Consider the following 27,217-nt stretch of genomic DNA (forward strand, 5'->3'; position numbering starts at 1 on the left):
AGTTCATCACCCGTGAGTTCTCTCACTGCTCAGGGAGAGGAGTCCTTCCTCTGCTGCACCGTGGAGTCCCTCCCATGGGAGACAGTTCTCTGTGAGCTTCTCCATGTGGCTCCATCTCATGAGCAGCAGTTCTCCCAAAACTGCTGCAATGTGAATCTGTCCCACGGGCAGCAATCCTCCCAAAACTGCTGCGGCAGGGGTGCCTCTTCCACTGGGTGCAGTCCTCCAAGGACAGGCTGCTGATATTCTTTGTTGCAGACGGGACAGGGCTATGTAGACTTTGGTCTGGCCCAAAAAAAAGCTGCTCATATCCTCCTGTATGGTGTGATTCAGTAACTTGAAATTGTTTTTTTCCAGGGCTTTGAAATCTGGGCATTTTTGCTGCAGGCTGCTGCTCATTTTCCTCCTGTATCTTCATATTTGTTTTTGATTAAAAAAAAATTAAGATCTCCTGGTTGCATTAAAGTCTGGTCTGCAAAAGCAGTGTTTAAATCTGCTTTGTACTTCTTTAATTGAGAAATGCCTACAACACAGAGACTTGAAATTGCTTTTTCAAGCCAAGCACATGGTTGCTGTTTGTCTGTCACACCAGCAATGGTTCCAAGTGTTTTTGTGAATTCAATCAAATACAGTCTAGTGCAAGCCAGAAAGCAAGGGATGAGAAGGTACTGATGAGATAAATGTGAGGTGGGAAAGACCTGCAGCACAGCTGATTTGCAATTAGCATCTTCCCACTTCCCTGTTGTCTGCCTGTTCTGCCAAAGGAGGCAGAAAGATTTTGGTTTGAAAGGATGCTAAAGATGGCTGTAGAAAGCTGTCGAGGCTACAAACAGAGACATGTCTGTGGTGGTGGCAGAAGAGGAGCATGTCATGCCCTGCAAGCTTCTGAGGAAAGAGCCTTTTAGCACAGCTTGATGGGAATGGGGTAATGGCAGCTTTTGAGATTAGATGGGGAGTAAATGATGGATTAACTGCATCACCCAAAAACCACTGTATATAGCTGTCATGGCTGTGTCCTCAGGATGAACAGCTGTTGCAACAGTGTGTAGTTATCCCTACACTGTCCTCTTTTCCTCTCTAACACTTAGCTTCCCATTGCACTCCTGTTGCTCAATGATGCAGTAGCACCTATGAAAAAAGATGAAATGGCAGAGATTGCATTCAAAACATAACTGGAAATCCTTTTGATTTCAGCAGACTGTGTTTTATTTGGTTGCTTTTTCTAAGAATCACTTTTCGTTTCAGTTTCTCTCTAAACATCCAAATGGGCTTGTGCATTTCTTGAAAATAGTAACATTACTGAATCAGTGAGGTTTTTTCCTGCTGCTTTATCTGACAAAATTCCTTCTTCTCCTTTGAAGTATTAGTGATTCATATCCAAACATTCCTGAGGAACTGGGAATATTGGTACTGGCATTGGAAAAAAATAAACTCCAGGAAGAGACTTACTGGCTTCTTCAAACATTGAATAAACCCACAGCTTTCAGAATTTATAAGATGAACCTATTAGAATTGGGTCACTTTCTATATTGCCTCTTTTTGGTCTGAAAGAGGCGTACTTTGGGGACCTTGTTGAATTGTTTGTCCTAGTGGTCTGCAGAATTCAGTGTCTGGAAGCACAGTAGGGGTGGATATAGGGGCAGTTTCATTCCTTGTGATTTCTGGACCTCTCTCCCTGGTGGGACTTGTGTTCCCCTGACTCTTGTCCATGTGGTCGCTCAGCTCCTTATTCATTATGGTTCCTCAAAAGCTACTGGCTCTCTGATTACATTTCTTATACAAGATCCAAAGATCTGCAAGCCCTCCATCCCACTAGAATTAACCCAAAGGGAGGCCCATGGTCTATGGCTTGACTTCACTTTGTGCTTCACTTTGGGCAGTATCCTGTTACTGTTTTAACCACTACTTCACAGATGAGTGTTCCACTGCTTGGTGCTGTCAACCTGAAGGAAATCTGTTTCTGACAACACCTTAGATGCAGTCCAGGTATGAGGATGCTTTTTTACAACTTCCTGTGCAATACTAATGCATAGAAAACTACAGAGCCAACTCTGATGCCTGGAAACTGAGTAGATGTGATTTTGAAACAGAGACTATGTGTGAGCAAAAATCATGGAACTGGGAGAAAACAAGGTGAATGAGTTTTTTTCTGTAACATTCCCTTGAAACTGTCTAGACAAAATAATCTTTCCAGGTAGGACTTAGACAGCAAAGAAACCCCCAGATTTATACACCATGAATTTAAATTGTACAGTAAACTTCTATATTACATTTTTTATTAAATTGTGTACTCTTTAAAGTGATTATCTTTGAACATTTATACTTTTCTATAACTTGATTATTTTTTTACCTAATAAAATTCCGAAGAATTTGATGTTATTTCTTAGTGCTTAGAATTGTATTGCCCAGTATTTCCATTAAAGTAAGTTGTTTAAACTACTCAAACTCTTTATGCATGTTTCTTCTCTTCACTGTTCTTCAAACCTAGATAAATTCCCTCTTTCCAGAAAACCTATTGCTGCGGAAGTCATATACTTCTGTCCCTGCCTGACTAATTTGCCAGCCTTTCCCCTGCCAAGAGGCTACAGACCTGTCCCTCATTTTGGTTCTGTTGTCCAACCTTCTAAAAGCAGAGTTGACAATGATTTCAGGCTTGATCTCTCAGGGTTTTTTTCCTGTCTGCTCTCAGAAACTGCTGAGGATCGAGATCATACAGCCTCTCTGGGCGAACTGCTCCACTCCTTGCCTGTCCTCATGGTGCAAAAGTCTTTCCAGATATCTGACCTTAAGCTCAGTTAATTTAATCCAGCCTGCATCTTCCTTGCATTCTCCATCACTATCCAGTTTGTTTCTATATTAATTTATTTGCCTTTCATGCTGATCTCTGTGTCCAGTTATCTGTGGAATTTTCTCTGCAGTCAATATTTTAAATCAATTAGATCAGTCCATCATTACAGTGCACACATTAAACCTAGAAAGAGCTGAATGGAAATTGAAATGCATGTTAGTTTAATGAGATGTAAATAAAATACTTGACCAGAGTGTCCTTTCTTTGGAAGAGTTTGTTTTGTTTGGCCATGGGATTATCTGTGTCCTGGTTTCACTGTAGCTGGAGAAGGTGATGGTGATGAAAAAACAGGAGCCCAGATGGTATAAAAATGAGGGGTATGAGAGACAAAGACACATGTCTTTAATTTCTCAATAAGGCTGAAGTTTTATTCAAGGACTAGAAGGATGCAGTTGGATTGGGCAATCCATAATACAAATTCTCTACCATCTTGAACAGAGTGACAATAAACAGGGTGACAATACCAGTTTAGTCTTTTGGAGAGAATAGCTTAGCATTTCAAGTAATTTAATTGTCTTTAGTTGTGCAATCAAAGTGTATCAATCAAGTGTGAAAAAAGGCTCAATAAATTTAATAATGAAACACTAAATTATGGAAGGATGATAGGTTTAATTTTGTCTTTTATTTCTTTTGACAACACAGAGAAATCTATTGATTATGATGCTCAGGTAATTACCTATCAAGGTGATGGTTTTAATGGCACATGATTTATTGTGTTTTCTACTTGAAAAATATGTTACATGTGCGATAAAAATAAAACTTTTGCTATTTTTTAGATTTTCACTAGCAATCTATTTTAAAATGGAATCAAGAGACACTCTTGTAAAGCTGGCCTCTTATATTAGCCAGGGTCAGATTTCTCGGTCATTTTAAGCACAATTGAGACTCTACCAGCAACATTATCTCTACTGTCATTTTATTTCTATTTTTTTAAGTATCTCTGCGTGTAAGTGTTTTAATGGGAGAACTTGCTTGTGATGTTTTGTCTTCAGATTTTTCTTTCTCAAGGGAAGCCTGTTAGTCTTTTAAAATGACATTATAAGTTGCTCAATAACCGACTTGGGAGTTGGAAGAAATCTGTGAGGAATGCTGGAAGGAGAAGAGACCTTTTGAGTAGCAATTTACTAGCTGTTTGTGGAATGCTGAGTTAATAGAAAATTGTATTACTACTCTACCAGTGCTAATAATGCATAACATTATTCTTCTATATTGCATTTTTAAAATAATCTATGTGAGCATATCAGTCTTCACAACATCCTGTGAGAGAGATAACTATCAACATTATTCTAATTCTCATTGTGTATTAAATGAGAATAACAACTGTTTCAAATTGAGAGCTCAAAAGGAAAAAGAGCATGTTTCCTACTAAAAGTCCCATAGCAGGTTGTGTTGATCATCCCATACATCTTTCTGAAGCCAGTTGTTATACTTTACTTTTGCAGAAACACCTCTTATCATTCTTATTTGCATATTTCCTATTTTGGTGAAAAATATAGACTGGCCCATGTTGGGTTCAATGTTTTGTGAAAAAGGAAGCCTTGATGAGGTTGTATAGCACACTTTCCAATCATGTCTTGGAAACCTACAGTGATGAGGTAGGTTTTACCATGGCTTTACCATGCCTCTGGGGAAGTTATTCCAGTAAATGGTTGTTCTCAATGTTAAAATTCTTTCTCATATCAAAATGAATGATCTTGATAGAAGATCAAAATGTACTTCAGAATGGCCCATAAATGATTATATAGGAAATTGCTGCATAAGAGAAATGTGTGTGTGTGAGTCCATCTGTCTTCCCATGTGAGGAAGGGAGACAGAAACCACTGTGTGCTAGCTGTAGTGCAGAAGTCCACAGGTTTTCTGGGCTGCAGCTTGGATTTTGGTTGTTCTCTCCTTTCAGTCTTCTGACTATGCTCAGCCCTATTCCTGAACTTGAATCTCAAATTTAGGAAAAGCTACTGAATTTTTGTCAAGTTCTTGATTTTATTTAGCACCAGTCCACATGATCAAATGGGGGTTTGGTTATGTAGGCAGTGTAGTTTGGTTATGTAGGCAGTGTAGTTTGGTTATGTAGGCAGTTTAGTTAAGCAGAAGATGAAAATATACTTACTGCTCTAGTAAGAAGAATGACTATCGAGTTAGTACTGTTATAGATATACCTTATTGACAAAGGCCTCAATCTTGCAAGAAATTCAGCTGAACTACTGCAGAAGCACTGTGCAAAATCCTTTTGTGGCATGGGGAAGGAAGAAGCTTACAGGACCTTTAAAGTTATGAAATGTTAATTGGTGACTCACAATGCTGAGATTTCTCTATTGCTTTTTTGTATTCTGCATCTGCCTAGTTATGTTTGTTTCTGTGAACCATGCAAACTATGTTATTTCATGCATAAAAGGTTTGATTTAAAGGGCTCAAATAATTAATGGCTATATTGCCTACTCAACAAACTATCAAGCTATAGAAATCGATTCTTTTCCATTATATATTACTTTATTTTAATCAATTTCTAGCAAGTACACCTAACTTGTATTGAACAAATGAGATTATTTTCAAAATTCTTTATGCATTTTTCTCTCTGTCTTGCTGACCCAGTATGCCCCTACTGCACTACCAGCTCACACTTTCCTTTCTTTCTTGGCTCCCCCTTCCTCACTGCAACAGTGGGTTTGTTTACCCAGGCTCTTCAGCTACTAAAAATTCTCTCTTATGACTTCTTCCCCCTCACAGCCTTTGAATGACACTTCGTCTCTAGATCTTACTTTAAAACTCGTTTCCTTCAGTTACAATTATGCTTTTAATTGTAAATGGTGGTATTTAATAAAGATTACTGCTAAATGAAAATATAATGATTTTATTTATTAATTCAGGGGCAAATTAGACTCCCAGGTGTTAGTCTGTGATTACTATTACTACTTTGAGTGAGACTTTAGTTCTGTGTTTAATTTTTTTTCAGAAACATGCTTATCTTCTTACTTGGACTCCTTTAATGAGTCATTTTAATATTAATCCACTCTATCCAAGTCAGATCACAAATTTGGAAACTGTTTTACTGCAGAACATGCACTACTGGGGATAGTCTGTACTGCAGATTTTCCAGGGATGGGATTGCTAGTCCTGTGCTCAACTTGCAAAGCCTCCCTTTTCTGGGGAGATGGCCAAGGCAGCAGTAGATTTATTCCCCGTGTTTCCTATGCAATGAATCTCCCTGTTGCAGGAGAAAAGAAAAAAAGGTTTATACACTTCATAGTCTTCTGCCATGATTTGTGCCTCTAGGACGTTTTTTAGTACTGTGGTCATCAATGTTCATTTCTTGAATCTTTTTTTGGATGTGTATTTCCCTGTTCATGTCCTAAGATAGATCATAGTTACTCAGGCAGAAAGACTCAGTCCTGACAAGCTGTTTAAATCCATAATACTGTATGATTTTCAAAACCATTTAGGTCTGCCTCAATTGCAAATTTAATTTATAGCTAATTTAAAAAAAATAGGCAAAAGGCAGAAGTCTTGGTGCTCCTTCACCTTTTACTTGCCTTTCTGTTCTTTTCACTTGTACATATATGTCCTAAAATAAGACTCTGTTCCCTGCTGCTCATCCATGAGGCACTCATGAGATTCCAACTTTGAAATTTCACTTTCCTTTGTTCTGTGGACAGTGGTAGGCATTAGACTAAATCAAGGCATGCTCAGAGAAGATTGTGTCTTTACTCTGAAAGTTTAATCTCCATTTTCAGAGATTTCCTATGTGGTACGATTTGCCAGCCAGTTTTATCAACATATTTTTTTTTCCCAGAACTCTTTTACCATGGCCCTCCAAACTTAGCATGTGTTTTCTGAGAGTCTTGACAACTTTAAAATTCCAAGTGTGAAAGTACAGATTCAATTTTCTAGAATCTTGGCTTGCTGTTTGTCTGACTTGTGTTCCTTAAAAATAACTGAATATGAAGGTTCTTAGTTCTGCCTTTTTTTTTTTTCTTGAGGTGTTAGACTGCAAGTATTTTTTCAGAACTTAGAGAGGATCTTTGATGATAAAGACATAATCAAAATCTGGTTAATACTGCCACGTGCTTACCAATTCTGTTAAATGAGAGCTTACTATGCTACAGCTGCTTAACTCCTTCAGCAAGTGTTAAATGCACTCCTTTCTGTATTTCAAACTTCACCTGTCTTTCATTATGGCAAATTTAAACTTCCATTTAAAATGATACCAATTACTTCAGTGAGTTTCTTAATAAAAATTGCAGTAGACAATCTAGTAAGAATTATGTGTGCCTTCATTTGACAAACTATATAATACGCTTTTCATTTTATATCTGCTTCTAACATGAAAATGCCTCATCAGATAATTTCAATCTGTTTTCTCTGCCAAATCACCAATTAAGAACTTTAGATTACATAGGATTTAAGGGGGAGAAAAACACCAGACCATGACATGTGACAGTATCATCGTCTGTTATTTTCCATCTTACCAGAACTTGACTCACCTACTGCCGAGCTGAGATTTTTATCCGCAGCCCTTGCTTGGCAGTCAGTCTCTGAAGGACTCGGAGGGGAGCTCCAGTGAAGCCTTTGCTGGGAGCTGCAGAGCCTCCTTCCCAGCTGCCAACTCTGAATCCCACGGGCATGAGGAGCGATGCCTGAATGAAGCAGAGCTCTGCTGGTATCAAACTTGCTCCATGCAAAAGCAGTGGGCTCACGCAGTACAAATCCATGCAGAGGCTCCAGCCCACAGACCTCTGCAATTGTTAGTTGATACACAGTTATCACTTTTGTGTCCAAAAATGGTGTGTGCAGGCTGCATTTGTGAGTAGTTTTGCATAGTTCAACATTCTTAGGTTTCTCTAATTTCAGAAATCTATAAATCAGACAGCTCAAGGGTAGGTAGCTGGTGATATCAGGCTGCCAGCATAGGCCTGTATGGCAGAATGACCTGTTTGTTGTAAGCCTTATTTCCATTAGATTATTTACTCCATAATTTTACAGGAAACATTTTAAGACATACAGACGTATTATAGTTGGAATTTCACTTCTGATTATGATCTTATTCGAAGGTTTAATCTTATTTAGTCTGCACACATCGTCTTCAGTGACAACTGTTTGGAAAACTGTTATTAACCCAAAGATGCCTTTCAAAATTACATATTCCAGCTGTCTTGCAGGGAACACACCAATCAGTTGGTGAACTTGCACAGAAACATTCATTTTGAGATAACCAGTTCAGATCCAGTGCTAGCCGAGGGCTCTGTGAGGGTGAGGAGGTGCAATTTTCTTTATCCATTAGAAAGCAGTCAAATTTTGAAAGCCTTCATCTGTTTTGAAGCTGCATCATTAAAAATTGGTGCTCAAAATCAAAATCTCTGTTGCTTCATCACATGGACCTTGTAATGTAAATATGTGGTGGCCAGCTGAAGTCGTAGGGGCAACTGAAGGTCAGACACTGATGCCTTAACTTTCCCCACTGAGTGAATGCGCTAGAGCACTGATGGGTAAAGAAATATTCCACATGCAGAAGAGCATCAGCATGCATCTCTTTAAGGGTTTGGCTTTGAGAAGACGGTCCTGAAATATTAGCAAAAAGAAGAAAAGTTTACAGTACTTTGAGATTCTCAATCTAAAATATAAGTTTCCAGGGAGAAGAGAGTTCCAGATACACAACCTTGAGCAGAAAGATCACATGATGTAAAGAAAATTGTAGCTGTCCAGTTGAAGTCAATCAAGAAAGGTCTGTAAAAATGACATGGTAAATTCTCTCTTAATGACTTGAGTACCAAGTTACCTCAGTTTATACATTACAGGAAGAGACAATTTCTAACACCCTGTGCTGCACCACCTGTGGTCTAAAATCAACATATGTGCTTTCTTCTACTTTTTGACCATCACTACCAGCAAATATATTTAACTCAGAACTTTGCAAAAGGTTTTTTGACTGATGCATAGAAGTGGGGGGACATACAGCTATAATGCTGTATGGCTGATTAGTGCTGCATTTGTCGCAGAAGTAACTTAGCTTTGTTCACCCAGCAAATAGATTTGATCAACAGTTTGATATTACACAGCAATATCTTTCTGTTGAGCAAAACTCCACAGAAAGAGTTTAGTTGACAGTTTTTATTTCCTGGCTATAAAGAAATTATAAACAAGAGAGATGGGAAGCTTAAAGTGTTTAGTATTTTAAATGTGCCATTATGGATATGCAAGAATCAAGTAACAAATGTTATAGCATTGTCAACTCCTAGGAAGTTGCTCCATTGAGTTACTTGTATGCAACTTCCCTGATAGCTCTGTCATCATATCTGGGACACATTCCTCTTTCTGTAGCCTCAGTTAGTAAGATGACTAAGGGGAGAGGGAGCACAGCATAGGTTTCCCTGGTTCTGCTGATTCCTGCCTGTTGGTGCAAGTCAGAGCAGTATCCATGGTACTCCAACATATGTTGGGAGACTGCATCTAGGCACAATCAGGCCATTACTGGATGGGTGCCCAGGTGGCCAAGGGCCAGCATTGGTTCCTCACCCCTTGACAGTGACTCTGAGTTGCTTTGAAGTAATTACAAATTAGTAATTGCAGCAGAGGACCTGTATCTTTGGTACTGAAATCGAGGTGATTGTGTCGATACTTCTGTGAATCTGAGTGCACCGACACCTCAGCTGGATATTGATGCAATTAATAAGCATTAATGTCTTTGCTCCAAGTAGCTAGATCCTGAAGTACTTCACCTCTTTTAATTGCTGAAAGGGAAGGTAGAGCTAAGGATTGTGAAAATCTAGAAAAGAGAAGAAAGGTGACAGCTGCCAGTAGGGAGAGAAGATTTTGCATGCTTGTGTCTCTGTATTAGTTGGGTGTTTGTACATACACAAATGCCAGTGAAGTGATGCGTGCTTAAAGATTGTCATGTCAGCCACAGTTTTATGGGAAGCAATGCCTTTGTAATGAGTGAGGTGAATTTTGAGGCTGTCAGTAGAACATGGATGTGAAGACCAATGCGTTACCCCAGAATAACGGGAGAATTGTGTGTACAATTCAGATGGTTAATGCAATTGGAAGTAAAGACAAAACATGTGTCTTCATTTTGGATATGGGGATGGAAAAATACTACATAAGTGGAGAGTGGGTGATCAGAAATTAACTGGGTCAATATTACAGGAAAAAGAGATTGCCCTTCTCATTTCACTGTGGGTAGAAAAAAATTAACATTGGAGAGGAATGTCGTTTGGTGTCATCCTAAAAGTAAACATCAACCTGCCCACTGTGGGATGTTTTTGTTTAAGAAACCTATTGTTTTCTGGAACTGATGCTTCTATAAAAAAATTTCTCTTGGTGCTGGCTTCAAAGAGTCACAAAGATGTTTTAAAACACTGTTATTCTTAATTCTCTTTCTACTGACCCCACTCTAGCAGTAGTCCCAGCACAGGACAGCTGTAATAAAATAAGCTTTTTTATACTTTCAGTTGCTGTTATATGAAAATGGAGTAGACACAAGCAGGTGACAGCACTTAAAATCTAGTGCAGAAGTCTTCTCTTGTCTGAAACAGTCATGTGAACAAGTGCTGGGTGTTACTTCCACCACGGGAGATATGGAAGTACCAGTGTAGCATTTGTAAACCTGCTTTCAAGATAATCTACAGACATTATTTTCTTAAAACCACCCCTTTTTATTCTAACCTTGTAATAGCCAAATGATTTATGTAGAAAATATAATTTGGCTTTTATGTTGTGAGCAACGGAAGAATGATTGCTTCTAAAGTGTTGCTTTTTAGTGAGATATTAATGGAGAGATAATCCATTTACATTTTTACAGTGGAAGTTTTAAGATTCATTTTGGTTTTGAGATTCATTTAATCTTTGCATTAGTGAAACACAGCTGAAGTACAGCTGTGGAAGAATAAAGTAGTTTGTCAAAAAGAAAAAAAAAATTTGAGGTTCCATACAAAATCCTGCTGTTGAAATAATCATCTCGTTTTAAAATACTTTTAAAATATTTTTTCACAAGCTTCTTGTAAAGTGGACCAGAATTGTAAATTCTACATGCTGTATTTTCAGAAAGGTTTGTGAATGCCTTTATGGGTAGATAGTGAGATGAATAAATATGGGTGACATGTTAGTTTGTATTAATCTTCTCAACAGCAGTTGTTTGCTTGTTCTGCCCTATCCCCTTGAAATTCTCTTCTAGGTGACCAGTGTTTTGATCTGCTTGTGTCACACAGTCCAGCTGGAAAAAGCACCAAGACTGCCATTTTTCTGTGCTATAAGGGCTGTATAATTGCAGTGTAGAGCAATTTTCATTTACTAATGAGTATTATGTTACTCTACTATCTTGGCATTGCAGGAACTAGACAGTGATTATTTGAACTGCAGACAGTGCCCTGCTTATATGTTTTCTGCTGCTTAGGTAACCTTTGCAGAAGAATTGGAGCAGGGAACAAGGGAATAAAGAGGGACTGACAATGCACATCTGGTCAGGCAGCTTATTGGTAGTTGGCGATCTTGCACTTTGAAAAAAAAAAACCACATGCAACCAAAAAATATAAAACAGCTGACCAAATGCTTGGATGCTTCAGCACTAATAAGGAAAGAACCTGGGGCATGAAAGAAAAAGCCGCCTATGTGAGGGAATGTATCCTGATAGTAAAGCCTTATTACATTCTAGTGTTTTCAGTTCCTTTTGAGTATGGAACATTTTAAATTACAATAACTTGACTCACACGGCCAGCTCTGCATTTAGCATTGCTATCTGTTGTGTTTACGTAATTGGCTGTTGGCTTGTATATCCTGATTGTGTGTGCATAGGTGTCTGTGTAAATTGCAAAGAAAAGCAGGTGATTCCTTGACTTCCTTTTTAGTATTCTGCTCCAGTACATGTAAGAATTGGACAAATGACATGATGTTCTCTGGCATTATGCATGATGTAGCTGTGTGTGAACACTCAGCCCCACAGCTCAGGGAGCTCTCATGGCCTCTTGTTATGTGATCAGTTAGTGAGCAGAGGACACATGCTAGAATTGCCCTTTGCACATGTGGCTGTACCACTCAGGATTCTGGATGGCTCCTTGAACAGCATATACTTCTGAAAATGTAACAGAGGTGGAAAAACCTGCTGCTCAAGCGTGTTTCTCTTTCTTGCACAGAATCCATGAAGAACTGGGGTAGCACACCTCCCTGTAAGAAAAGGAGCCAAAGGAGGCCTACAGGTTTTCTTCTTTTTTAATAAAAACAAATCTTATATGGCCCATATTTCTTAAAAGCTGTTACAGGCAGAGGCAAATCACTGAAGTTCCTGCATCCTATCTCAAGCCACTGGGCAAGGAAAAAAGGAAAGGGGCAACTATGTATTTTTTAAATAGCTTAACCAAGGGAAAATATCTCTTATCCAAATTTGAATATTATCTGAAAATTGTTTTGGTATAGCCTGTTAAGTGAGTGGTTTCAAAACAAGTCTCCACTAGGTAAAATTATTCTCTGGGCTGTAGATGGAGATCAGACAAGGAGCACAAGATGGTGGGTTTGGATGTAAGACATGAAATACACCCTTCTGAGCAACTGTGTGCAAGATGAACAGTGCTCTTTAGCCTCCTGACCCAATCCAAGAAGCTTTTCTGATGAGGAAAAATAGCTGACAACATGTGACTGAATTCCTTGGTTTGCTCTGCTTGTGCATGTGGCTTTTGCTTTAACTGTCTTTATCTCAACCTTTGAGTTTTCTCACTTTTAGCCTTCCAATTCCTTCCCCCATTGCATCAGAGGAGTGAGGGAGTGGCTGTGTGCAGCTTAGTTGCTGGCTGGGGTTAAACCACAACAACTCTATATAAATATAAACTTCTTGGCTAATTTTAGGGTGAATTCTAGAAGGGAAATGGTATGTCCCTTGAATGCATCATCCATTTTCACATTTAATACTTGTTCAGAAATGGAGCTAAAACTATTAACCTCAATGCTTAAACAAATCTTGTGAATTACAAAATATTCCTACACAAATGGGTTATGGAAAAACTATACTGAGTTAGAGATTAGTCTTCAGAAGTTACTTAGTTTTCTGTGGGGAAATTTACTGGCTGTTTACACTTTTATGAGTGACTTTTTAAAATAGAAGTTTTCTTAATTTGAAGACCAGATTTCAAGTCAAGGTCATTTTACTAAAAAGTGACTTTTAGATGGAGAAATAGTATATTATAGAAAAAAAATAGAGAATTATTCATAAAACAAATGAGGCTTAGTTGAGGTTGCTCTTGCAATTAACTATAGATTCCACAACTCAAGATTGTCCTTTTCAGAACAGCAATTATCCTGTCATTAAGACAACCTATTCTGAATCCAAAACTTTGCTCTTTTCATCCTGAATTTCTCTGTCAAGCCCCTGTTCAAAGAGAACCTTCAAATGTGAGCTGTATTTAAGCAAGTGTAACCAGTAAAGTGAGTTAACCTGAAATGACTCCAGGGGGAATGGCAAAAGCAATTGTAGCAGTCTCTATATAAAATAAACCAGAAAGAAGAAAAAGAAATAACTTTCTACAAGGAGATCAATAATGAGCAAGACTCATGCTTTCTAAAGACCTTGGGAACCAGCCCATAACTTAACTTGTTAAATGCTGCTGACACTGAAAAGACTGATTTCTTTTTTCTCCATGAGGCTGAAGGGCAGCAGACCTCTAAAAATTAAGACATTTAAAAAATGTCAGTTTTGACATCCAAACATCCAAACCAAAGACATGCAGGGAAACTGTTGCTTGGTCTTGAAAATACTGTGATGAAATCCTTCACTTCTGGGCCTTGATGTTAGAGAAATTTCAGTCTATGCCTTTGGTCAACTGAAGAGAATACATTTCCCCTTCTCTGGGTCTAGTATCTTAAACTCCCTTTGAGCACACGTGATTTATTTTTCTGTGCTCTGAGTGCCTTGTGCAATGTTGTTTCTTGGAAAAAACCTGTGAGGAGGAAAAGACTGTGAAGATGTGGTGTCCCGAAAATGGGAAATGTGGGCAGTTCCTGAGCTTTAACAGACATGTGCTGTACAGCAACAAAACTAAAATGTTTAGTGGAGTGTTTTCATTGGAGACAATGCTTTCCGTTTGCTGGATCAATCTGTGATGGCAACCTTGTGAAGATGCTGACTTAAAAGAAACGAGCAGCATCTATCCAGGTCTTTTTGAGCCTTCACAGATTTGGTACAGGTAAAAACTTTTCTCATCTCATTGTGCTGCACATTAGATCTGCAGGGTAGAAGTGTTTTTTGGTCTATTTGTGTCGCTGTCGAGGCAGGACAGGAATGAGGAGACTCTGACTCAGAAGGCTGTGAGAGTAAAACTGGTTTATTCAAAATACACTGCTCTTTTATACAGAGCCTCATGAGGACCAATTCCATTGGTCCTGAAGTGAAAACAACTCACACCATTGGTGCAAAGTGCTTGATACACAGTGATAGAACTTAACTATAAACAATGTGAATAACAAGAGAGATAAAGAATTATTTACATTCTTTTCCAACTCTTTCCCAGCTTCTGCCTGAATAGAAACTCTCCATTTCTCTCTTTGACTGAATCTGAGACCCACATATTTGTTCCCTTTTTTTCCTCAAAATGTTTACTGGGAGCTGGAGCACAACATTACCTAAAACTGAGATGCTTGTTTACTCTTTTAAACTATGCATTTCTCCCATTCTTCTTTGGGCTTGGTGAAGCTCTTCTCTTCTCTTCTCTTCTCTTCTCTTCTCTTCTCTTCTCTTCTCTTCTCTTCTCTTCTCTTCTCTTCTCCTCTCTTCTCTCTTCTCCTCTCTTCTCCTCTCTTCTCCTCTCTTCTCCTCTCTTCTCCTCTCCTCCCTTCCCTTCCCTTCCCTTCCCTTCCCTTCCCTTCCCTTCCCTTCCCTTCCCTTCCCTTCCCTTCCCTTCCCTTCCCTTCCCTTCCCTTCCCTTCCCTTCCCTTCCCTTCCCTTCCCTTCCCTTCCCTTCCCTTCCCTTCCCTTCCCTTCCCTTCCCTTCCCTTCCCTTCCCTTCCCTTCCCTTCCCTTCCCTTCCCTTCCCTTCCCTTCCCTTCCCTTCCCTTCCCTTCCCTTCCCTCCCCTCCCCTCCCCTCCCCTCCCCTCCCCTCCCCTCCCCTCCCCTCCCCTCCCCTCCCCTCCCCTCCCCTCCCCTCCCCTCCCCTCCCCTCCCCTCCCCTCCCCTCCCCTCCCCTCCCCTCCTTTCCCTTTCCCTTTCCCTTTCCCTTTCCCTTTCCCTTTCCCTTTCCCTTTCCCTTTCCCTTTCCCTTTCCCTTTCCCTTTCCCTTTCCCTTTCCCTTTCCTTCCCTTTGTTTTCCCTTGTCTTCCCTTCCCTTCGTCTTCCCTTGTCTTCTCTTGTCTTGTCTTCTCCAGAATTTTCGTGCATCTGTACTCTACCCCTGGAAGATTAGAAAACAGCTTGATTATATTTGTTGTCAAGACCTCTTTTGAAAGAAGCGATATAACAAACCATTGAAGAAAACTTAGGTTGCTGATGATCACTAGAAATGTTTACTAACCTTAAACTGTATGAGCTTATGGGGAATTGTGGTGTGTTCTGATGAGTGTATTTTATTAACAAGATGCTTCATATTTTAATGGGCTGTTTCTCTCAGTCATTTGAGGTGCTATTATGCTAGTTACTCAATTTTATGGAGTTAAACAATAAACATTAAAAGTAAAACCTCAGGAAAATTGCCAGAGTGTAAAATAGATCTGTCCCTCAGTAGTTTTCATTTACTTTCATTTTCAACATGTTTTTCTTGCAGTTTACTAACATGTATTCTAGTATTTTGAGCAAGGAAAGACAAGCCTTAATCTAGGCCTCTAGGTCTGAAGACACAGAAAGGAGTGATTTATTTCCTCCAGAGGATCGCAAGCTTTGTTTTCAGTTAACCCAATCATTTCCAGTATGAGGCCTGTCAATGCTTCTGCACTTGAAATCTTTGTGATTAAACCATAGTGGAGTTGACCTTGGAAGTCAGGTCAGTAAAAACCCTAAATGGTTAAATTAGAACAAACAGGTAATTGGTATATGTTTAATGTTTTCTACATTACAGTACTGGCACCTTTTTCTGTTTATGAAAAATTTATGAAGTTTATGAAGTTGCTTAACTTTCACATGCATGAATTTGAAAGATTGTGTGTTTTGTTTGAGCAGAGATGTGAAAGTAAATACACAGCCCAAGGGGCAAATAATGCCCATTAATTCCTTTTATTTTTACCTGGTGTGTGAACATGTAATTGAGTTTCAGGTTACCATCAGAAAACCATATGCTGCCTGATTAATGTGAGTCTTTCAAAGGGGTAGGAAGGTGCAGTTATTTCTCAGGAAGGAACAAGACGTCCCTTTTCCAGGATGCATTGTAAACCACATGGACAATGAGAGAAGGCAGGCTCCATGTATGACAAGCCCAAAATTTCTAGTTGGGAATCTCTCCTGCCTTGCAGAACCATTGCTTACTACTAAACTTATTAGCCCCAGGCACAAAAGGCTCAATTTCATGGCACAGATGGCTTTTCATCTGCCCAGACAGCTGGGCTGATTTCACCCTTGGACCTGTTCTACAGGAGGCCTTCAAAAAGCATTAAGACCTGTAGGGTTTGGGCTCTGCAGTTGAATAAGTGCACTCCTCCCAGTTGCTAGTTTGCTGAAGACACAGTGCAAGTGTGTTTATCATTCTGGTACTTTCAAAGCAATAAGGGAATGTGCTTGCAATCATGTCTTGACTGTTAAAGTTATATTGCTTTGTAGACTTTTAGTTTTTTAAATGGTGTTTTAAAAATATTGAAAGAACCTTGAAGAAAGGGTTATTAGAGGAACAGTAACCTTCCCTGAGGTCAGTAGCATTTCTGTTTCCCAGTCAAAAGAGTGGGAGCAATGCAATGAACTGAGTATACAACCACCTCTCTGTGACTTGTGGCACTGAGGCAGAAGGACCTCAAACAGAGGACAATTTCTGACCACCCTGGGGGGTGGCTGGGGCTAATGCCAAACACTTGCCAGGGACTGCTGTGCAAAACAGTGACAGCTCAGGTCTCCAAGGGCTTGTTAACACCCAGCACCACCTGGGACAGACGATTTGGCCCTGGAAGCAGGGAAGTTGCATTCAGCAGTGTTGTTTCTGAGTGAATAAATCCATCTGGGCCTGAAAAACTGACATGGGGCCAGCTCTGATGTCTCTCCATCTGTGGCACAGTTTCTTACGGCCCCACTTCTTCCTGGGATCCCTTGATTTCAACTGTATCATCTGCCTTCTCAGTTTTGGGACTGAGCAAATTGATAATGGCTGTATTTGCTCCTGTAGCCCAGTTTGGACATCTCTGCAGCCCAGATTAGTTGATCTCATGGGTCATGATCTTGTTTAATGCACAAATGTCCTATATTTGTTTGTGCCTTTTGGTTCTGACTTATTTGGCACATTTAGTAGAGATGGTCTTTATTTTCTGTGGCAGAACAGCAGTGTCCTATCTCTAGGGCCTCAATGCTCAAGCTGAAACTTTTAAAGTAGGATAAGGATAAGGAGAAGTAGCCTGACTGAGTGGAAGCGGAAAATCCAGCATCAGAAACTGGAAAGCGGTAGGGACAATTCCTCTGATCAATAGTTGGGATCATCAGCAGGAAAAACTACAAGCCAGCATTTCAGAACAGTTTGAAACAGTAATGGGAGAAGCTGCATTAGAGTTAAATCCTTCAATACATTTGCTGCAGAGTTTTTCATCAACGGATGAAAAAATATGTAATTTAATGTGTTCTGAATAAAGCAATCTTAGATGTGACTAAAAAACCCCAAAACAAATACAAACATGCCAAAAATAGAAAAAGGTAGTGGACCTATGAACACTTCCCAATTCTTTGGACTTGTTCTTGGTTGGTGGTTTTTTCTCTTATTTTGTTTTCCTTACTCCCCTGCATCAGGCAGTGTTTGGGATCATCACCTTGTTGTCACATTTGCTTGGAGAAACAAATCTGTCACAGCAGTTTCCTGTCAATATCCTGTCTTGAGTTAGCAGCATGTGTTTAGCTCCAGCACTGTAGGATGATGTAGCTTTTGCTGATAGAAACCCACTCTTTTCATTATCTGTTGAAGAATGAACCACACGCTGGCATTACCCAGATTTGGAAACCAAGTGTGCTATCAGAAGCAGAATATGTAGGAATTCTTTGAAGTCACAGTTTCAGTCTATGTATAGAGTTTATAACTTCAGATTTTTGTGGAGCATGACATTATTCACATTCAGAGTTAATTCTCTGATGTTCTGAGGTTTTTCAACTCCACTTTTATTTTTTAGCATTTATATATAAAACAACTAATATATCATTAATATTTCCAATGTAGTGCTGTACCCATATGTACAAGGATCCCCAGAGAGAGTTGTCAGTATCTTTACTTTTCTCTGACCTGTTTTTTCATTCTCATTAGTTTACATTGCCTGGTGTATTAGTGATAGTGTCAGAGAGGACAGTGGTTTGAAAAGACTGATTATGTAAGAACTGTTCAGAGGCTATCTGTACCAGTTTGCAGAAATGTATTCCTGTAACAGGAATTTAAAATAGACTTAAATCAATCTGCAGGGTGAGATGGTAGCATTGTTTGTAAGGTAATGTGTCCTAAGAACAGATAGTTAAATGGCAATGACAAGCACTAAGCAAATGAGCATGCTTGTATAATCAGTTAATGAAAATCACTGCACACCTGTAGTGTGAAAATGGTGAATGATACCTTGGGAATGGCTTCATTGAGAGTTGTATCAGAGGTTAAAAATTATAGTGCTGCTTTAACCAAGATATGGAAAACAGAGATTCAGTAAATCTCAGAGTAAATAGGGCATGTAAGAGGATGGAAGCCAAAGAAAATAATGCAAATTCATCTACAAATGTGGATCCACATAAATCTTGCTGGTTGTTTTTATGACACCAAATTGGGCATGAGTATTATTCTTCTGGAGGGTAAGAAGACTCTGCAGAGGGACCTGGACAGGCTGGATTGATGGGTCAAGGCCAACAGTATGAAGTTCAACAAGGCCAAGTGCACGGTCCTACGCTTGGGTCATAACAGCCCCATGCAAGTCCAGAGGCTTGGGGCAGAGGGGCTGGAAGACTGCCCAATGGAAGAGGACCTGGGGTTATTCATTGACAGCCAGCTGAATAGAAGCCAGCATGTGCCCAGGTGGCCAAGAAGGCCAGAGGCATCCTGGTCTGTATCAGCAGTTGTGTGGCCAGCAGTTCCACAGTGGGGATTGTCCCCCTGTGCTTGGCACTGGTGAGGCCACGTCTTGAGTGCTGTGTCCAGTTTTGGGCCCCTCACTGCAAGAAGGACATTGAGGTGCCAGAGTGTGTTCAGAGAAGGGGAGCAGAGCTGGTGAAGGGTCTGGAGCACAAATCCTTTGAGGAGCAGCTGAGGGAGCTGTGGGTGTTTAGTCCGAAGAAAAGAAGCCTGAGGGGAGACCTTGGTTCCTACAATTAGCAGAAAGGAGGTTATAGTGAGTTGCATGTCAGGCTCTTCTTCCAGGTAATAAGTGACAAGATGACAGGAAATAACTTCAAATTGCACCAGGGTTTAGACTGGATATTAGGAGAAATTCTTCATAGGCTGGTTTGTAAAGCATTGGAACAGACTGCCCAGGAAAGTGCTGGAGTCACACCATCCCTGGAAGAGTTCAAAAGCCAACTTAGTCATAGCCATGAGATATGGTTAGTGGTGGACTTGACAGAAATAGCTTAGGGGTTGAACTAAATGATCTTAGAGATATTTTCCAACCTAAACAATTCTATTATTTTCTATGTTTCTATATAGGAGTTAATACGGTTGCTATTTTTTAATAATCACTGTCTGCATTGAACCATTCTGCTCAGTTTTGTATAATGTGAAAAATTCCTGCTGAAATAAAATGACCACCTGCAATTTAGCTGGAAATTTAGGCTTTTTAATGCAAAAGATCAATAAGAAGATTCTAATTTGTATTACTTTTAAAAAGAGAAGTCTTTTTAGGCAAACAAATGGGCTGAACGGAGAATAAGTAAACTGTGCACATCAGCAGGTCTGAATCAATAGACTCAAAGATTTGATGGACCACATCAAAACAGACAGGTAGCAATAGCTATGAAAGAGGCTCTGTGACACACTGAAGATCATCAGTGGGTTAGTATAGTGGAATATGAAGGATTCCTTGGGAATCAGCCTCTCTTCAGGGAAGACAGTTCAGGAGGCAGTCAAAATGCCATATTAAGCTCAGCCAGGACAAATTTCCCCCTTGCTCAGAAGTGCCAATTCCCCCGTTTCTCACCAGCTCCATCCAGAACTGAGTCTGGAAGGAGTTCTGCTGGCCTACAGAAACATGGGTAACCAAGCTGGTTCAGCACTCTTGCTGAAGACTGGGTCAGTACAAGGACAAACCAAAAAATCATAGTCCCACTGTCAAGCTCTTGACTGACATATCTTTTCCTATCTCTGTAGTATGATCAATGCTTTAAAAAAGTGAATTTGTGGTGTTGGGCATGACCCTTTTCCTCACTCTGCAATAGAGTGAGCGTTTGCCTGGAACACTAGCTAACAGTTTAACTTAAAGCAACAAATAGGATGCTGTTGTCTGTGATGAACAGGCCTCCCAAAATGGCTGGGCAGTTCTTGCCAGCAGGCAGGCAGACAGTGACTGAACACCGTTTTTCCAAGGAGACTCATTCCGGGATGCTCCTGTTTGTTTTAGGAAATGCATGGTTTCACGAGCAGTATCCAGAGAAGATGCAATCCAATAATGTCTTGCCCAATTCCCTAGCTGACATAAGACCATCTTTTGTTTCAGCATCCTTTAGTGTATGCCTTTCCTTCTGTTCTTAATGCTTAAAAATCCATTTGTAAGGATTATGTTACCAGTACCCCTGTTGAGGAGTGACTGACTACGCATAATACAATGATGCCTGAAGAGCAACCGAGAGCAGGGCCCTGTTTGTGATAGTAGTTGCTGAAAGAAAGAAAGTGCACTTGAAAAAGTAGTCTGAAGACCAAGCAACTGAGAAGTAGACAAATTCTAAAATTATTTAAAACACTCTGAGGCAGAAGGAAGCTGAGGTGAAGTGAGCAGAGTGAAGAGCCAGGAGGCAGCAAGTTCAAGGAAAGATGGTCCAGGCAGAACTGTAGGAAATTTTCTGAATTCCCCAAGGGCCTTGGTTTAGCATTTTCTGCAGCAGTTGCTCTTGGATCCGGTCCTTGGCTCCATTCTCCTTTCCCTGCAGCAAATCTGGATATATCATATCAGTCTTCGCTTTCTGCAGAGTTTACTGCTATAGGATTTTATACTGTCTCTTACAGTGCAGTATGCACTCACTCACCTACTTTTCAACTCTTTCCCCTGGCCCAGATTGATACTGAGCTGTCTGAAAACAGCAGCACTTTCCTCACCAGTGGATTGGCCCAGAATTAGAATCATAATAAAACAGAATATTCTGAGTTCAAAGGTACCCATCAGGATTGAGTCCAGCTCCCAGCCCTGCTCAAGACACCCTGAGTCACACCATGTGCTCAAGGGTGTTGTCCAAACACTTCTTGAACTCTGTCAGGCCTGGTGCTGTCACCATTTCCCTGGGAAGTCCATTCCAGTGATCAGCCACTCTCTGGGTGAAAGATCTTTTCCTGATAGCCAACTTAAAACTTTCCTGACACAACTTCAGTCCCTTCCCTTGGGTCCTGTCACTGGTCACCACAGAGAAATGGTCACCACAGCACTACAGTGCCTGCCCCTCCTCTTCCCCTCACAAGGAAGTTGCAGACTGTGATGAGCTCTTCCCTCAATCACCTCATCTCCAGTCTGAGCACATAAAGTGTCCTCAACTCCTCACACAGCTTCCCCTCAACGCCCTTCACCATCCTTGTAGCCTTCTTTTGGACAGTCTCTAAAAGCTTAATGACATTTTTTATATTGTGGCACCCAAAACTGCCCCCAGCACTGGAGGTGAGGCCACCCCAGCTCAGAGCAGAGCAGGACAATCCCCTCCCTTGCCTGCCTGGCCATGCTGTGCCTGGTGCCCCCAGGACACGGCTGCCCCTCCGGGTTGCCAGTGTCAGTGAATTTAGTTTGAATGGGATGGCACAGCTGTGGGAAGGTGAGCTGTAGTCTTTGTTGTGCAGTCAGTGGTACCATCCTCTAGTAGCAAGATTGTTGGGAAAGATACCTGAAAAGATAATGCAAATGTTGAAGAGGCTCCAGGAGGAGACTGACACTTAGCAAAATGTCTTTCTTTGAAGACTGACAAATTAATATATGATGGAATCAAAACTGGAATCCTGCAGTGTAACTTTAGAGTTTGTGGCAGGAGCAGAGCAGCACTTTAACACTTCGCCTGAAGCAAGTGAAAAAAAACCTGTCGTGAGTTAAATGAGAAATGTTCAGGTCATAATTGCCTGGTGCAAATTTTTTATTTCCAGTAAACTGTAAACAGCCTATAGACATAAGTGGCCCAGTGTTCAAGACTGCTAAGTACCAAAAGTTATGTGGGTCAAGCTGTGTTGAGGACATAATCTGAAACAAAGTAGCAGGAGAGATGTCGTGAGAATGAGTGTACAAAAAGAACAGAGTCCTCTATCTTTGAAAGCCCACTCAAAAATATGTTGAGCTGCTTTTGAAGCAAAATGCCAAATAGTTGTATTACATGCAAAATGAGAGCATTTGATTTTGAAGCCTTTAAGACTTAGCCAGAAGGTCCCAGGATGCCAATTGAGGCCCTGAGGTAGTCCTGAGTTTTAATGTCAGCCTGTCTGTCTCAGTGTGATATTACTGACCTGCCCTGTCTTGTGAGGATTAATTACTTAGTTTGCACTGCCAGTTTGAAGGCATAAAGCGCATCTCATGTCTCATAAGGTCTGCATTAAATGTTTCAAGAAAGCTCTAAGCACTGGTGTGAGTTTGTTTTCTTTTTAAGTTGTCTGGCAGCCCTTTTAAAATCTACCCATGTCTAACAAGGTAAGTTTATTTCAGGCTGAAAGGAAGAGCAGGCTATTTTGAGATGTTTTCAGTTCACTCAAGCCATTTTAGTTTCCTATAGCTTTAAGTCATAAATTTATTTAGAATACCTTAAAAATTGGTGAAGTTTGTGAATAGACATTTGAAATGCTCTTTAAATTTGCTCTCTGACTGTGTCCTTAATGCCATGAACTCCTCAAGAAAAGATTATCTTAACATGAAAACTTCAAACCTTTATACTTTTTTTCTGCATTTCATCATTTAGTAGAAAAACCCAACTATTCCTCCCAGGATTTTGACGGGCAGTTGTGCCTCTCAGCTGATTATCTGGGAGCTGCTGTTGGCTTCCAGGGACAGAGAAGAATCAAAGCAAGTAGGGCCTCAGAATGTTATGGGGGCTGTAGAATCTGTCCTAATGAGTAACATGAACCGAGCTCTGGGAAAAAAAAAAAAAAAGAAAACAAGGAGTGCAGATTTCAAAGTTTGCAGAAGGGTAAAACACTGGCCTGACACTTAATGATAGCTCCTGCTCTTTCTGAATTGGCACAATCTCTTTGTGAAATTGTGAAAACCCACATTGGGCAAGCAAAGCGTCTCCCTAAACCTTGCTGACAACAACTCATGTAGCTGAATACCAGCAGTACACCAAGAGACTGCCTTTGTTTCTTTATTGAGATGATTGACCTAAGGTCAATGGATAAGTTCTTTCCAGCACTCAGTCATGTGAGTGGTGGTCTGGTCTCCTAGGTTTGAATGGAGCATTTTTTTTCCAAATGAGAGAGCTTCCAGTAAATGAGATATTTTGAGATAATCTTTTCCCATGGGGGTAGTTGAGCCAGTCTGTTATTTTTCCTATCTCTTGGTTAGTCTCAGCCATTTGCACTTGTTCACTTTGGGCTCTGATGAAGTAAATTCTCTCTGCAGTGACCTTTGCTTCAAGTGTGCAGGAAATGGCCCAGCCTGATCATCTTCCCCCTCTATGCATGAGACAACTTTTCCATTCTGTCTTTTTCATAATAAAGATACTAGAAGGGAATTTCTTAATACATATAGTAAATAAAGATTTCGGACTACACCTAAGCTCCTACTTTAGATTTTAAGATGCTCAGAAAGTAACAGTGGTGTCTGCTCTAGGCTTACGTACCTATGTCCGGGTGTACGTATGAAGTGTATCAACAGTTGCAACATTCCACTGGCATCTTTGTTTTTCTCCATTTAGAATCACTGCAGTGAGAATCTGTGACCAAATGTGTGGTCCTTGTCAAATAAATACTGTTCTGTATTAATGCCAGTAGCCAAATCTAAAGAGAGGAGAGATCAGGTAGAAGTAAGCTTAGGTTTAATTTACAGTTGTATTTTATCCCTGTTGCTTGTGTAAAAACTCCATTTCTCTCTCCACAAGTTCTTTCAACTCTCCAGTAAATCATCTTCTCTACCTAAAGCAGGGGCATTTCAAATTAAAGATTTTTTGATCTACTTTTTACCATTTTTTTTCCTCTTGGGGCATAGGTAAAGCCCCAGCCTGATGTTACTACCATTAAAACGTCAAAAAAACAGCTGACCTGGGATATGAGTAGAGGAAAATCTAGGCAAAACAAGTTTTTTAGCATTCTTGTGCTCTTAGAAGTCACCTTTGATGCTCTAGTGTACAACAAACACTTTCCCTGTATCCAATAAAACAGCTGGGAGAAGTGTTGCTGTAACACAAAGCAATAAATTTTAGGAGGGGAAAATAGAAAGAAAAGCAAAATTAAGGACCATATTAATATTTCTTCTTTGCTCTTCTGAATGACAGTACTGAGGGTAGTTCAGTGCTTACTTGATTACCCACCCATGGTACAGCCATCAGGCAAGACCATTTTGTAAGTGCAAATATTTAGGTTGTATTTGTCTATGTTGTGCTTGTTCACAAACCCTATTCTTTGCAGATTTTTTACTTCTGCTTTCTGAGTGGCACTTCTGTCACATTTTTGAATTAGCATAATAGTGGTTGACATTTTTATATCCTGAAGGCCTGCAGAGAATTTTAGTACCTGTAGGACAAGTTGCAAATCTGGGAATGTATATTTAGGTGGGAGTATATCATTCTCTGTCATCCCTGATATAAGTGTTTTGAATGCCTGTTAGAAAGACCCCCGTTTTCCTTTTGGGTGTAGCTCCCCCTCGGCAGCTGTTCTAACATAATACAAAATACCATTGATAAGAGGAATCCTCTCTTCTCCTTTCCACTGAATTGATGTGACATGATATTCAGTCAAAATAAATGCCAATGGCAAAATAAATCTTCCAGAAAAAACTGAAACACCTTCCTGAATCTGGAAGGCGGTGGCTCCGCAGTGGTTGGGTGGAAAACTGGCAGGGCAGCTGTCATTGTTTCAAACAGGGTTTTCAGTGGGAGAGGCAAGCAGTGAGAAGGGAACGTGTGTAAGTGTCTCCAGTGAAGCTGGGCATGGCCAACAGTGATATCTGATGAGAGGAAGGCGGGAAGGAGATGGGTTGCTTCTTCCCTCGGAATAATTCATTTTTATTTGCCTTTGTGACTGCCCAGATTTCTACTGGCTGGAGGAGGTCAGGAGATCTCTTCCTCTGTCTGGGTTAATTTTGCAAACTAAGCTAGAGGGCTGCAGCGTCTGGCATAGGTTTGTGCAGCAGAAACAGACCCCTTGGTCAGACTCTGTGTGTGCTCATTAATACTGCTTTGAGGGAACATGGAAATGCTAACAGACCAATGCACAGATCTCTAAGTTTTACACTGTGGTAGCAGTGAAGGAGTCCTGCATAATAATTGGCCAGAAGGAATGGCAGAATTTCTGCAGCCCCAAAATGGCTGCTGATTGCTCCTCTTTCCCCTCAACTCTCTATGCTACTTTGGGTGGCATCACTTCTGCTAAGCTTCAGTTAATTCATCTGTAAAATCAGGATAATCAGATTTGCCTACCTTATGGAGGTTAATTTATTAAGTTTATATTGCATAGTGATGTGATGGCATAAAATGTTATGGAAATGTTGAGTGGTAGCCATGTTATATTAATTTTGTTTATTGAGTCCCATCACACATAATGTCAATGCGCTTCTACAAATTATGGCAGCATAAGCTAATCAAAATGTAGGCTGTTCTAATGCTGGTTTTTATTTTGCAATATTCTTACTAGTTTTCCAGATCAATATGAGTTTGGTAAATAAATAAATGGCCTGTCTTTTGTTTAGCAGCACCGGCCATTTCAAAGTATGCTCTGGAATATGGCTGGGAGCTTTCTTCTTTTCTGCTTTCTGTATTCTGATCATCTCATGATTTTAGCTCCTCTGTGCTTTTTTAAAAGTGATTCTGCTGCACTTATATCTCTTTGACCCTTGATTTTGGATTTTTGGGTTTAATGCCATCACTTCCATTGATTTTGATTTGAATTTCACTGCATCTTACCATCCTGATATGTATGAGCTCAGTACTAAATGCTTACATGTGTAAACTGTATGCGAAAAAAAGAGTATTAAGGGCCTGGCTACTTCATCTACCAGGGGATAGAGTGATTGACTATACAGTACTGAAGGTTTTGCTCTGCCTTTTCCTGTTGTGAACAAATGTGTCTTCTCAAAACCACAGCTAGGAAAGGAAGCAATACTTGGCAAAGAAGCTTCCATTAAAAGCACTTGCTGGAAATGTCTGCATAGTGTTCCTGAAAAATATGCTTCAGGACTCTGCACTCTTCAATTTGCATTCTTTAAAATGTACAAAGAACTTTGTCAGGGGACCTATGTGTCTTGTTCTGGAAACTGTTGCAAGATAAAGAAGTCCATCACAGCTTGAGCCACTTGAAAGTCAAAGCAACCCCCCAGGTGATCCTTGAATCTTAGAGGCAGGTTGTTCAAGAGAGAAAGGCATTAGCAGTGACACAGAGGGCATGAAGTCTACTACACAGAGAGCTCATCTTGTTCTTCACTGTAGTGGCAGAATGAAATTAGGTGTTCCTGTAATCAGACCATTTTCAAGCAGAATTGTCTTGAGGTGAACGAAAAAGGAGGGGTTGAAGAAGTCGAGTGCCTAGATGTAAATGACAAATTCTCCCTGAAAACAGTAGCTGGAGAAATGCACCATGTAAGTGTAGGTGTTTTCATTATATTCCTACAGAAAAGCTGTCTTTGAAGGCGTGGGCTTGACTTCTGTGTACATCTGCCATTGCCTACATACCAAGCAGCATGCCAGGGACCAGACAGTACACGATGCACTTGGCATCATCAACTTGTTCAGCCTCAAAAAGTTTGGTGTCTCCCAGGGCTGACATGCAGCAGTAACCACAAGGGGATTCGCCTGGCCAAGCGGGAATTTATTCCCAAATCAGAGAAGTTGATCTGACTCTTGAGCTGTTTAACTTTATTAAGGACCAGATATTTATGTTAGTAAGCCCAGTTTAAACCTAGAAGAACTTTTCTCAAGTGGATTACTTCAACAGGTG

The 27,217-nt window shown here is 40.2% G+C and overlaps 1 protein-coding gene across 25 annotated transcripts in view; it reads left to right on the forward strand.

Moving 5' to 3' along the window:
- The window catches only part of FARS2 (phenylalanyl-tRNA synthetase 2, mitochondrial), a 229,039-nt gene that overhangs the window by 170,986 nt on the left and 30,836 nt on the right, over positions 1-27,217 (forward strand). Inside the window, exon 9 of one of the 25 annotated variants that reach the window (XR_014953321.1) lies at positions 358-8,254. The exons of the other annotated variants lie outside the window; for them this stretch is intronic. The gene's annotated coding sequence lies outside the window, so the exon portion shown is untranslated. Of the gene's footprint in view, positions 1-357; positions 8,255-27,217 lie in introns of those variants that run through there. 25 annotated transcript variants of the gene reach the window in all.

The sequence above is a fragment of the Lonchura striata genome, chromosome 2, assembly GCF_050655825.1.
Source record: "Lonchura striata isolate lonStrDom1 chromosome 2, ASM5065582v1, whole genome shotgun sequence".
Lineage (NCBI taxonomy): Eukaryota > Metazoa > Chordata > Aves > Passeriformes > Estrildidae > Lonchura > Lonchura striata.